Below are 13,005 nucleotides of genomic sequence, written 5' to 3'. Positions count from 1 at the left end.
TTTAGGATTTTATGTGGTAGTCTGTTTGTGATTGCTATTTGTTAGGTTCTAACCAATGTTCTCTTTTGCAAGATGGCTCTCCAAGAAATGTAGATAATGCAATCTTACAAGCTAGGTTTGTTGATTGTTAGTTATTAATTTTGGTGCTGTTAAAGATTGGTTATGCCAAATGAAGAATGCTTCCACTTTCTCGATATTTCTTTCCGTATTCAGTGTATCTTACCTTAATCTTCCAAACTCGTTGTTTATTCGTCTTTCAAATTCCTCTTCTCTCGCCTTGGTAACTACTCTTCAATTCTTTCTCCCGATTCATCCTTGGTTCGTTTTCTTCTTATAATAAGAGTCCTTGTGGACACCTTCCTTTTATTTCGCGGGATAGTTCCCTTGTTCCAGAGAACCCGGTTTTGAGGGAATGTATCATTGGAGGGCGTGAACGAGTTGAGAAATTGATTGTTTAAGGTTTGAGTTGTATAGGAGAATATAACTTGGGATCCTTTGGTTAGTCTTGTTAGTTGTGCTTGATATGAGAGTCTAGTGGGTTGAGAAACACCTTGGGAGTTATGTCTATTGAGAGCTTGTTTGTTATAGGTGATTGAGTATGGGTACTACCTTAGCACATAAGATGGAATGAACCTAAGCTACTTCATTTGAGAGTCTCGATGTTTCTTGTGGAGAATTAAAGGAATGATAGTTAGCCCTAATCCTTGTAGGCCTTGAAAGGAATACAATAGGACGTTGACGTTGCTTAATGGATTGGTATCGTACTTTGGAATTAGTTAGTTTGTTAAACCTTTCGAGTTGACCAAATCTAGTATAGAGTAGCCCTTGTTGACCTCTTGAAATTTGAGAACACGTGGTTGACCTTATTAATCATATCTGAATTTGGGAATTTTGGTGGAATGTTGTTCGATGTAGTTCGTTAGTTCAAAGATGTGATTCTAATTTATGGTATCGGAGACTAGAAGTATTAAGTGGTGAGATGATGGAGTAAACCAACTATGGTATTTGGGGATGACATAGTAAGTGAAGTTCAATGACGAGAATTGTAAAGGAGATACTTTGGGACATGGATGGTAACAAATGAATTTGTGTGGTGAATTGACTTTGGCTCTTAGAACCAATTGAGTTGAGGAATACCTACCATTGTGGAGTCCTTGTTAGTCCTATGATTTGGTAGACTTTTGGGGCTTTGTTGAGCACCTTAGTGATGTAACCTTATCATATCGATCATAAGCTTTGATGAGTGTTTGGTAAGCGGTAACCCTTTCTTTATGCCGCTTCTGTTCTCCTTTCCTTCTCTTTAACGTTCGTTGAACCCTGTTCTTATGCCAAAGTTTACGTATCTTCTTCTTGCCCGAGATATCTTCTTAACTCGAATACCTCTTATTTTTGTCAACCGTTATCTTTACGGTCCGACTCCTTATTTCCTAACATGTCATTTGTTCCTTGCTTATCCTACCTTAACGCCTTTTTATAATACTATCTCTTTTGAGAAGTGTTGGCCTTGGTTGGACATCATGACCTTTCAAGGGATTGTTGTGTTTGACCCTTTCCTGGTTTTGAGAGGATTTGATATTGGAGAGACTTAGGTAGTGTGATGAGACATACTTGATGGTTCTTATACCTATAGATCCTTGATAAAGTGAGTACGTTGGATTGGTGGATTTTGTGTGTCAAATGTGAGTTGCATTGGTTACTAAGGTTATGGAACATGGCATTGTTGTTTATGTTTGGGTACTAGTGCCTAGTACTTGACTTAAAATGGATGAAACTGAATGGTGGATTTGAGGATATAGGATTGACTAGGTAGACGAGTTTTTGATTGGCTTCCATAATCACTTTGGATATGAGGGTTTGATAATGTATATGTTACCGTGTGAGAAATGTTAAATGTGGGATTATTAGTTGGTTTTAGTGAGTGATATTGATTACTACTTGAGCTATGGTATGAGAGTGAGAGTAAGCTACATTATTGGGAAGTTTTAGCACTTGTTTTAATAACTAGAAAGGGTAATGGTATGGTTGACACCAATTGCTAGGTGAAAGAACATAGTTTCAATTCATGGTTTTAGGAACTCTGAGGTGATAAAGTGTTGTTACAATTAAGACTTTGTTTCTTGGGAATTTGATGGTAAGTAAGTTTTAGGATGTCAAATTCGAAAGAATACTCCTTGGGATGTTGATGACCATAATGGATTGGTGATGTGATTTGGTATTAGTTGGCTCTTGAGAGTTCTTGAGTTAAGAGAGACTTAGTGTCGAGAAGAATTTGTTAACCCTATAGACTTATAGACCTTGAGGTCGCATTGAGTACTTGAGATGATGGGATGATGTTGTAGCTGAGTGTAGATCCGCTTTTGGAAATCCTTAATAAGTAAAAGGATAGAGAAACTTGAGATCCTATTGATTTTTCAGATTTTGGGGTTGGTATGTTGCTACCTTGTTTTGAAATGAGAATCTTGTGGTATATTTGAGGAACTTTCTCTTGGAGTTTATAGCTTGGTATTGGGATTCTTGATTAAAGGTTTATTTGTTTTGAGGAAACCATAGTTGACACTAGTTGGATACGAATATAGCTTTGTTGGAAGGCTTGACCTTAGACTTGTGAAAGTTGTTTCTGGATGTTTGAGGATTTGGAGCGATGAGATCACACTTATAGTGGAGTACCTTGTTTCAGGGAACAGATTAGGATGAGGTAACATAAGCGATTGGGGAAACCCTTGGGAGTGATGTGGTTATGAGTTTTGTTGTTAGGAAGTTTTTGGAACCGTTTTGAGTGTTGTTGTTTGTGATAAAAGTGTCTGGCGTTTCCTTGTTGACTAATTTCCCTTCTTCCTTGATCATGAGCGTTATCGTTCATACCTCTCTTCCTTACTTCATCATACTCCTCTCATAAGTTTGATGTTGGTAACCTATGAAACTCCATCTTTGACACCCTTTTAGGTTCGACTTCAATTCTTACCCCATGAAATTCATACAGCCCTTTTGATTAGTTAAGCTTGAATCCGCTTAGCATACTTGCTCCTATGATGTCTAAGTTACTTTTCACTTCGAGGAATTTCTAAATATTTCAAGCTACCAGTTTCGATTCATTCTTGAAAGTTTATGTCACTTCTGCAAACCTAACCTATTTTTGAAGACTTGAAAATGAAAATTTGATTTAAGTTCCCTATTCCTTTCTTGAATATAAACTCGTTTATCGTAATTTTAATTTTTAGACCCGAGTTTCGTTAAGATTTGTCCAATTTCTGTTAATTTTGATCCATTTATGACTTCTTTGTCAAGGTTTAATGTTACATTTTAGGGATTTGACCCCAATTGGGTTTAAAAGTGAAACCTTCATTTCTATTTTGGCTTTTTGCAAAAGAAAATTTGAGTAGACTACCTTTCTCTTACTTTGATTTTAACGTTGATCGGATGTTAGAACTAGTTATTGGAGACATTTGATAACTTGTTCTACGCTTATCGGCGAATAGTTTTTGTTTAAAATTTGTCTCTGATTTGGAAAAATAGCGTTCTTGTGTGCACGACAAGAGCAATTCCATTCCATGAATGAGATTTACATTCTTGAAAACTCTTCATTAATGTTTTGAAGGTATTTTGGTTTTCGAATTTTACAAATGATTTGCCTTTTTACCTTATCTTTGATATGAAATGTGGACGTTCCTGCCTGATCAACAAGAGTATCACCGTTTCATTGAAAAGATACCTATATTTTCTTATGATGATATTATTAAGATGTTGTTTACTATAATTTCTCCTTCTAAGTTTCGAGGACGAAACTTTTTAAAAGGAGGGGTGATTGTAACACCCCGTAATTTCGGACCGTTATTATATTGCGAAAGTAATTTATTAATCAAGTTGAATTTAAAATTAATGTATTTGAAGTAATAATAATTCAATGAAATGTAATTCTATTATATTTTGAAGTAAATTATTTAATTTGATAGTTTCGAAATGTTTAAAAATAGTTTAAACCATGTAAAAACCTTTTATATCGAAAAAAGGGCATATCGGGAAAAATGGCGATTCTTTTGAAAATTGGGCAAACGATTTTGGAAATGGGTCATATGAGTACTCAATCTTCTTGTAATATCGTGTTTAAGAACTTTGGCCTTGTCGGAATTTGCATTTGACAAGCGGTTAATTATTGTCAAACAGCCAAAACCGACTCATGAAATTCCGCCACATCCCGCTCCTTTCCTCTCCTTTCCACGGCACCCTCCTCTTCCTCCTTCCCATTTCTTCCTAAAACTTCTTTTGTTCTTTTTTTGGTGCTCTTGACCGAATTCCTCAAAAAAAAAAAAAATAATAATCTTACAATCGTAATTTCATCATAATTTCTTCGTTTCTAGTCCGATTTTCGCAAAATTTATATTTTCGGAATCCTCTCTTCAAGATCTACATCCTAGTATGTTTTAATTTCAGTTTTAATTATGTCGATTTTGGCTGATTTTGGGTATAATTTCGATTTTTGTGCTTATTGTTGTGTTTTTATTGTTTATTTAGGTGAAGATTTAGAGGACGAGTTTGGAGACTCGTATATAGTTGAAGATAGTGGTTAGATGGCATATTAGGGTTTGGTGTTCAAGGTGCTAGTTGCTCATTTTGTTGTTAAAGGTAACATATTTCGAGTTACTCGACGAATTAATGTCACATTCTTTGCTTTTTGTGTGATTTTGTGCAAGTTATTTGAGTGGTTTACTTCATATGATAAAATGGGTTAAATTCATGTCTAATTCATGTCTTTTGTATGTTTAAGTTCACATATTAGTATGGGAATGAATTGGGAATGACTAATTGATGCTTCAGACGATGTTAAACTGAACAAAAATGGAAAAATGGAGGGTTTGGGGTGGCGGCATGCAGGCCCGGCAGGCCCAGGCAGGCCCACGGCTGCCTTGGGGTTGGCCCGGGTCGGCCCGTTGCTTGTTTCGCGGTTTTTCATGCGTTGTTCGTCGTTTCGGGTTAATTAATGTTATATTTAGTATAAGTAGTAAATGGGTAATCATATGAAATGAATAATGTTAGTAGTGGATATAATGATGTTGGTAAAATTATGCTTATATTGGTAGTTTGCACATGTTAAGATAGGTTATGAGATGAAATTGGAAAGAATAGGCTTAAAATGAATTTTTATAGCGATAATTGTAATGTTTGGATGATTATACCGAAAACTGAGCCTTGGTCCCTTTGACTGAATCGATGTCAGTCAATAGTGTGATTGGTCACCAGCGATTGAACCGCACTGTCGCAGGGGGTCTGGGGTTGCGGGTAAAAATTCGGTTGGATGAAATTATTGTGTTAATTGGATAATTGGCCTTATTCTTGTTTTAGGCCATTTATTATGTTTTTATTTCACATATGTTGTTGGTTGATTTGAATGGTTTCTTATGTTGTAGAAACGGCCCTAGATTCCCTGGAACCTTTAATATTGTCAAGTTTGGACTCTTTGCCTCTCTTTTGGTTAATTGGGTGTCTTACTTGTCTTGTGTGGTGTGGGCTAAAGTATTCAAGCTGGGACCTAGATTGGTTTTATTTAGGTCATAGGTGAGTGTTTCGGCCTTCATCATAGATAGGCCATTATAGTCTTTGACGAGTGTATGTTCACTGCTTGATAGCCTCTGTGTTCCTGACTTGGTGGGATTATATCCAAGTTGGGGCATGACCTCGTTACTTATTTTGATAGTAAATGGTCAGCTTAAGTACTAGCCAACCCTTTGGTGGACTCCTTAGGGTACTCACTTTGTTTTAGAAAAATTGTGAGTCTTGGGTGCGGTGGTGTTTATCCGCATGTCTAGGTCTGCGCAGATTTTAGGCTAGGGTTGTGTTGTGTCTTGGCCATGTTTTGATAGAACCTCTGAGCCAAGATACAGGTTCGATTACCTTCCCTACCTCGTGGTATAGACTCGATTCTGAGTGACTATTGACCGTACTAAGAACTTATGCCTGTCTTTGATATATTGTCCTTTCTTGTATGGTGATTCTATGAATCATAGAAGGTGAGATGCAAGCCGGCTATGGTTGATAGAGTTTGGATTCCTGGATGTTATGTGATTCACATGATAGTGTAGTATGAGTCGGTCTAGTATTCGCATGCTAGGACTATGTGTTGTTATATTGTTGTTCACATGATAAGCACGATTGTCTAGCATCTATATGCTAAGGCTATGTGTGATTCGTATTCATATTCTTATGTTTACATGTTACATTAAATATGACATTTCGTGGCTGGGAGGACTCGAAGTTACTCCCCACTGAATTGTGGCTTTCGTGTTTGTATAAAATGCGATTGACAGGTTGATGATGATTAGATGGGGTCACAGACGAGCTAGTGAGCAAAAGAACCTTGGACTTAGTTTGGTTATGTTTTGTAGTAAACCTTTAAACATATGGTTATGTTTATATTTTGGAGGGACATATGTCTCCCTCTCTTACTTTGGTTTGTATCACTTTATTTTCGCGACTTTAGCATTGTTATGTAAATTAGTTTGTTAGAATTTGCAGGTTTTGGCACTTTCCTTTTGGAAATGTTTGTGAATGGTTTAGAAAAGTTTTTAAAATTACAGGTTTTATCTGGTTGACTGGTTGAACCAATTACAAACATATCCTGTCAATTTTTCTGTAGGATTTTACGTGTTTATTTTACGCTAAAAATGAGGGTGTCACAGGGCACGTCATTTCCATGGGAATTAAACGTGTTCCTGAGTTGTAGTACTTGATTATGGATTTGATACATTATCTTTTTCATATACTATTTATAACTTCATCGTTTTATTATAATATTTTGTTTTTCATGTGGATTGTACTGACAACATTGGACGCCACAAAGTGAACTGAATTACATTATATTTGTTTTGTCCGTAATCGCCCATGTGAGCTGATAACTCCGGCTATTACATTGTGCAGTCGATTGATGGTGGGTTCAACGACCCATAAGTCAAACTGTTGACTGATCGATCACAAATGCGACATTATAACGATACCTCGTAGGACAAATTTTTGTGACAACGTAATGGAGTCCTAAATGTTTAAAAACATTCAGTGCCAGGTCGTGGATAGGACATCCATTGTGTTCCTAGAGTCGATTCTTTTGACTATCGACTGTCTCTTGAGATTAAGGCAGTTTTTGGGTGACTTTGGTTTCTTTCTCACGGTGCCAGAATCGGAGGCTAAGTAGATTTTTTCTGGGTCATTTCATACTGTGCTTACATCTGCAGGATTCGAGTTGAAGAAAATATCCAACCCTTATCAGGTATAGTTATTTCTCAGGGCCACTCGAGGAGTTGTAACTGAAATGCATGGCCATGCTCGAATGATGATTCGTTTATCAGTTAAGTTACTCTCTAGTCGGGGAAACAACTCATGATGATGATCGCTTGTAAAATACGACCTTTGTGAATACGGATTTGCAAATTGTTTTACATTGAGTGGGAGAAATTTTAGGATATGAGAATCGGTTATCGCACATACACTTGTGAGGACAAGTGGGAGTTTGTTGGAGCTTGTGTCCTCCACAAATTAGTGTGATAACATTTGTAAATCTCTTACAGGTTCACAAGGGTATACTTCGTATTTTAATCAGTTGATTAACGATTACCTAATAACGGTTGGCTTGCTAGAAAGTTTGACGTTATTATCATACAGATGGCGGTGATCAACTGGTCCCTAAAGGTCACACCTATAGGATGTGTTTGAGAGATGTGGTTATAGAAATATAATCACATTGATGCCTTATATGACTAAATAGTTAGTCAATGTGTTGATGAGATAATTATTTAATAAAGATTAAATAATATTAGTTGAGACGAATTAACTTTCAATTCGTAAATTGAATATAATAAGTTATATTTAATTAAATATATGTAATGTTAGCTTGGACGAATTAATCTGTTAATTCGTAATTAAATGTAATCGGTTATATTTAATATCAACAAGATGAATGTGTCATAGTGGTAATAGTGAGGGTACTCAAACCAAGAGGTCATGGGTTCGATCCTCACTAGATGACAATTTACACATTTTATACATTTTTGGAATAACCGAAAAAAGAGAAATTAACTCTCCTAATTTCGGTAAATGGGCCGAGAATATTAGGAAGAAAAATTCTACCCTAATCTCCTCCTCATACACGGTTAAAGGGGAAGGGGAGTGAATTTTTCTTAACCTAATTTTTCCTCACTCATTCTCTTACTTCTCATCTCTGCGAAAAACACAAAAAAAAAACTAAAATTATTTAGTTAATTTTGGATCGATTCTAGCAAAATCAAAGGGCATATCTCATATCGTCTTGGGTGCAACTGATAGGCGAATATCAACTTTGATATTGTTCTTAGGCCGTTTTTGCTAGGACCGAAAGTTATTTCTTAATCCTTTATGTTTTTGTTTATGCAATTTAATTTTATGACTAGTTTTCATCACTTTATGATTCGTTATAATCCTTAAATTTAAGGGATGCATACAGATATATCCCACAAGCTTTACCAGAGGGATGTGAGAACTTTGAGGTTTATACCGATGCTTCAAAGAATGGTCTTGGTTGTGTTTTGATGCAGGCAGGGAAAGTCATCGCTTATGCTTCGAGGCAGCTGAAGCCATATGAGGAGAACTACTCTACTCATGATTTGGAGCTGGGTGCAGTTCTTTTCGCTCTTAAGATTTGGAGGCACTACCTTTATAGAGCGACCTTTAAGGTGTTTTCTGATCATAAGAGCTTAAAATATATCTACACTCAGAAGGAGCTTAACATGCGACAGAGACGGTGGATGGAGCTTATCGGAGATTATGACATGGAGATCATCTATCACGAGGGTAAGGCTAATGTTGTTGCAGATGCTCTGAGTAGGAAGAGCGTTCATTCGCTATGTACAGCCTTGTCCTTGCTAAAGCTGAGGAATGAGATGTCTAGGATGGGGATCTTTATGATAAGGAAGGGAGATACCTTCGGGGATTTGACGATCGAGCCAGAGTTGTATGAGAACATCAAGAGTAAGCAGGAGCTTGATCCTAAGATTCAGGAGTGGAAGTCAAGAGTAGAGAGTGGGGCGGTTGTCAGGTTTTCTATCCATGCAGATGGGAGTGTTCATTTTGATGGGAGATGGTGTGTCCCTGAGGATGCAGAGTTGAGGAGAGTGATCTTGACGGAGGCTCATTGCACTCCTTATTCAGTTCACCCGGGTGGTGACAAGCTTTACAAAGATCTTAAGAAGACTTTCTGGTGGCCAAACATGAAAAAAGATGTAGCTGAGTTTGTGGCCAGATGTTTGACATGTCAAAGGGTCAAGGGTGAACAAAGGAGACCACAAGGTAAGATACAATCTTTAGAAGTACCTGAGTGGAAGTGGGAGTCAATCTCTATGGACTTCATTGTGGGGTTGCCTAGGTCACAGCAGGGTAACAACATGATCTGGGTGATTGTTGATCGGTTAACCAAGTCAGCTCACTTTGTTCCTATGAAAGATACTTGGTCTAAGATGCACTGCATCAAGTTGGGTTACATGAGGCATGTGGTTCGGTTACATGGTATACCTAAAGATATCGTTTCTGATCGTGATGCGAGGTTTATATCCAAGTTTTGGCAAGAACTGCAGGAGTTGATGGGTACAACCTTGAAGATGAGTACAGCCTTTCATCCAAAGAATCGATGGTCGACGGAACGAACCATCAAGACCTTAGAGGACATGTTGAGGGCATGTGTTATGGAGTTTGGGGCGTTTGGGAAGACAGCTTAATCGATCGAGTTTTCATACAACAACAGTTATCATACGAGCATCGGGATGGCACCTTTTGAGGCTTTGTATGGCCGGAAGTGCCAAAGTCCAGTTTGTTGGGATGATAGTTCTGAGACAGTGGTTTTAGGGCCAAAACTGGTACAGGATATGGTTGAGCAAGTCCAGTTAATTCGGCAAAAGATGAGAGCAGCTCAAGATTGTCAGAAGAGCTATGCCGATTTACACCGCAGGGACATTGAGTTCACAGTCGGTGACAAGGTCCTTTTGAAAGTGTCGCCTATGTGAGGTGTGATGAGATTTGGGAAGCGGGGTAAGCTAAGTCAAAAGTTTATAGGTCCTTATGAGATTTTGGACCGTATAGGCGAGGTAGCCTATAGATTAGCCTTGCCACCAGCTTTGGATAGAGTCCACAATGTTTTCCTGTTTCTCAGCTTCGGAAGTATGTGAGTGATCCATCACATATTCTTGCGATGGAGAATATCGAGCTTGATGAATCCTTGTCCTACGCCGAGATTCCTAAAGAGATTCTTGATCGCAAGGTTCGTAAGACAAGAAATGGTGAGACGGTCTTACTCAAGGTCCTTTGGTCTAATTATAATGTGGAAGAGGCCACATGGGAACCCGAGGAGGCCATGCGAGAATGTTTTCCTAGTCTTTTTTATCAAGTATGTTTGGTTACGGGGACGTAACCGTTGTCTTTTTAGGGGGGTAGGAGATGGTCGCGGTTGTGTTTTGTCTTATTTTGAGTCGGGTTGATGAGTTTTGTGGTGTTTTGTGTGGTTCTTTGGCGTTGATAGATGTTGTTAGTGTTGTCCTTTTGTGTTGTGTAGTGTCTTGTTTAAGGGTGGAGTGTGAACTTCGGGACGAAGTTATTTTTAAGGGGGGAAGACTGTAATACTACGGATTTTCTTTGGTGACTACTCGACCGAGTAGAGCCTACTCGGCCGAGTTGTGCTGTTGTTATAGTCTGGGTTGGTTCTGCCGAGGAATACTCAGCCGAGTATAGTGAATACTCGACCGAGTAGAGGATACTCGGCCGAGTATACACTTTACTCGACCGAGTATCCGGTCTGGCGAAGCGTATTTTGACGGTTTGATTAGGGAATGTTTAGGGTTATTTTATATTCCGCGTCAGTTTCTAAAACTTTATTTTCAAACTTCATCATTTTACGTTTACCCTAATCACTTCCTAATCATTCCCTAGCATCGTGGTGTGTGCAATCTTCGTGGTTCTTGTGTATAATTCCTCATCCTACTGTTGGTAAGTTCTATTTCTATGTTGTTTGTGTACTTTGGGGTTACTGTATACATATATGGAATTGGGAATATGGGGGATTGTGCAATGTGTAATTGTGTTATGTGATCATTGTATAGGAGAAGACTTCATAGAGGAGCCTTTCTGATTGTCCGAGTTTCGTGCTACTGTTGATTGCTAAGGTAGGGTTTCCCTACTCAATTTACTGTTCATTGTTAAGACATGTTTGTTTTGTAAATATTGTTATCAGCTGATCATCGAAGTATGAGTGTTGTGGTGACGGTGTTGGTGTGGAGATGTTGTGTGAATGTGATTGTGGTGGAGTCACTTGCGGGAGTGGCTTCACACCCTAGTTCGCCCTCCGTGGAACCCGCCACGGGAGGGGATGTGCACATTAAGGGACATGGATTGTTACTCGCTCGTTGATGAGCTGGACTAGGTGGGAGCGGCTGCGGTCACCCACTGGCGGCAAGGATTGCCTGTTGCGATGGGTAATCTGGCAGGGCTACACACTTTGGTGTGTAGTCGGTTACTGTGTGAGATCGGGAGACTGGGGTTAGAGGATGATCAGCTGGTTATCTCGTCTGTTTGTCTTATATTGTTAGAGTAATATTGACCCCGTTGTTGTTTGTGGAATCTGCGGTGATCCATTCGGGGATGGTGAGCAGACTTGACAGGTATTGCTAGTGGTGAGCTTGGGGCAGTCATGGGAGCGTTGTCATCACCAGTCATAGCATCACCGTCCGAGTCTTAGTTTTGATTTCATTAGTTATCAGACATTGGAGTTTTATTGTTGATTCAGTTTTTGGATTTTGGTTTGATGTAAACTTTAACCCTTTATGGCATTTAATAAATGTGCTCAGTTCAGACGCTTTTGATATGTACTAACCTCGGGTAACCGAGATGGTAACACACTTTCATGGTAGGGTGGTCCTGGTAAGGCACCTTGGTAAGAGGGGGTGTTACATATTGATCGTTGCTGTGGTTATTTATAGAAGAGGTATATAATGTTGGGAAAGAAAGATGAACATGCGGGTAGTGTTTACGAGTCAGCATGGCTCGATCGAGTGGGTAATTTACGTTTTCTGGGCATAAGTGAGATTTTGGGCACTCGATCGAGTAAGTAGGGGACCTCGATCGAGTAGGGTCAGCTCGATCGAGTGGGTTAGATGCTCAATCGAGTGTGTGTTAGAAAAGTTTCTGGTCAGATTCTGGAGTCGAGGCACTCGATCGAGTAGGTGGGGCACTCCATCGAGTGGCCTCAACTCGATCGAGTGGGTTTTGGTGCTCGATCGAGTAGGTTTTATACAGGTCGTATGCGTGTTTTGGGTTATAGTATGAGTGTTTATGTCTACCCTTTTCTTATATAGTTACGAGATGCCACCAAAGAGAAACGCCTTATATGCTAGAGCTGAGAGTATGACGGTAGACGACATAGTAAAGATGTTGGAGCACCAAGATGCTCTTACGGAAATTTTGAAGAGAGTGGGGAAGGATAAGGAGGTTGATCCCTCCAAGATCAGTATTCATATAGCTAGGTTCAACCCGAAAGAGTATAAGGGAACAGGGGCGCCAATTCTTCTGGATAATTAGCACAGGGAGATAGAGAACATCCTGGAGTTAGTGCATTGCCCGGAGGAGTTGAAGGTGGAACAGGCTGCGTTCTACCTGAGGGAAGTGGCTGGTGAGTGGTGGGATAAGGTCAAGGGGAGTGCTAGGGAGATGTACATGAAGTAGGGTCTACCTGCAATACCTTGGGAGGAGTTCAGGAGAGCCATGAGACGTGAGTTTGTGCCGGAGCATGTGAGGAGTAAGCTGGGGGAGGAGTTCGATGAGTTTAAGATGCAATGACATCCGATATGACGGTAGTTGATTACTACCGTAAGTTTAATGAGAAGTCCATATATGCTGAGGACATGGGGCTGAGTGAGGAGAACTTAGCTTTGAGGTTTGAGAAGGGGTTGACCCCCAAGATTATGGAGAAGCTACCAGTGGGAGTCCTTACAGATGTTAAGGAAG

At 39.2% G+C, this 13,005-nt stretch overlaps 1 long non-coding RNA gene across 1 annotated transcript; it reads left to right on the top strand.

Moving 5' to 3' along the window:
• The first annotated feature begins 4,329 nt into the window (after nucleotides 1–4,329).
• Nucleotides 4,330–6,494, top strand: LOC141591058 (uncharacterized). Its single transcript, XR_012520619.1, has 3 exons — nucleotides 4,330–4,411; nucleotides 4,510–4,620; nucleotides 6,300–6,494. It is a non-coding gene; the product is annotated as an uncharacterized LOC141591058 (long non-coding RNA).
• The last annotated feature ends 6,511 nt before the right edge of the window (nucleotides 6,495–13,005 follow it).

Source organism: Silene latifolia, chromosome 7 (genome assembly GCF_048544455.1).
Source record: "Silene latifolia isolate original U9 population chromosome 7, ASM4854445v1, whole genome shotgun sequence".
NCBI classification, from domain to species: domain Eukaryota; kingdom Viridiplantae; phylum Streptophyta; class Magnoliopsida; order Caryophyllales; family Caryophyllaceae; genus Silene; species Silene latifolia.
This window is presented reverse-complemented; position numbering and strand designations above follow the sequence as displayed.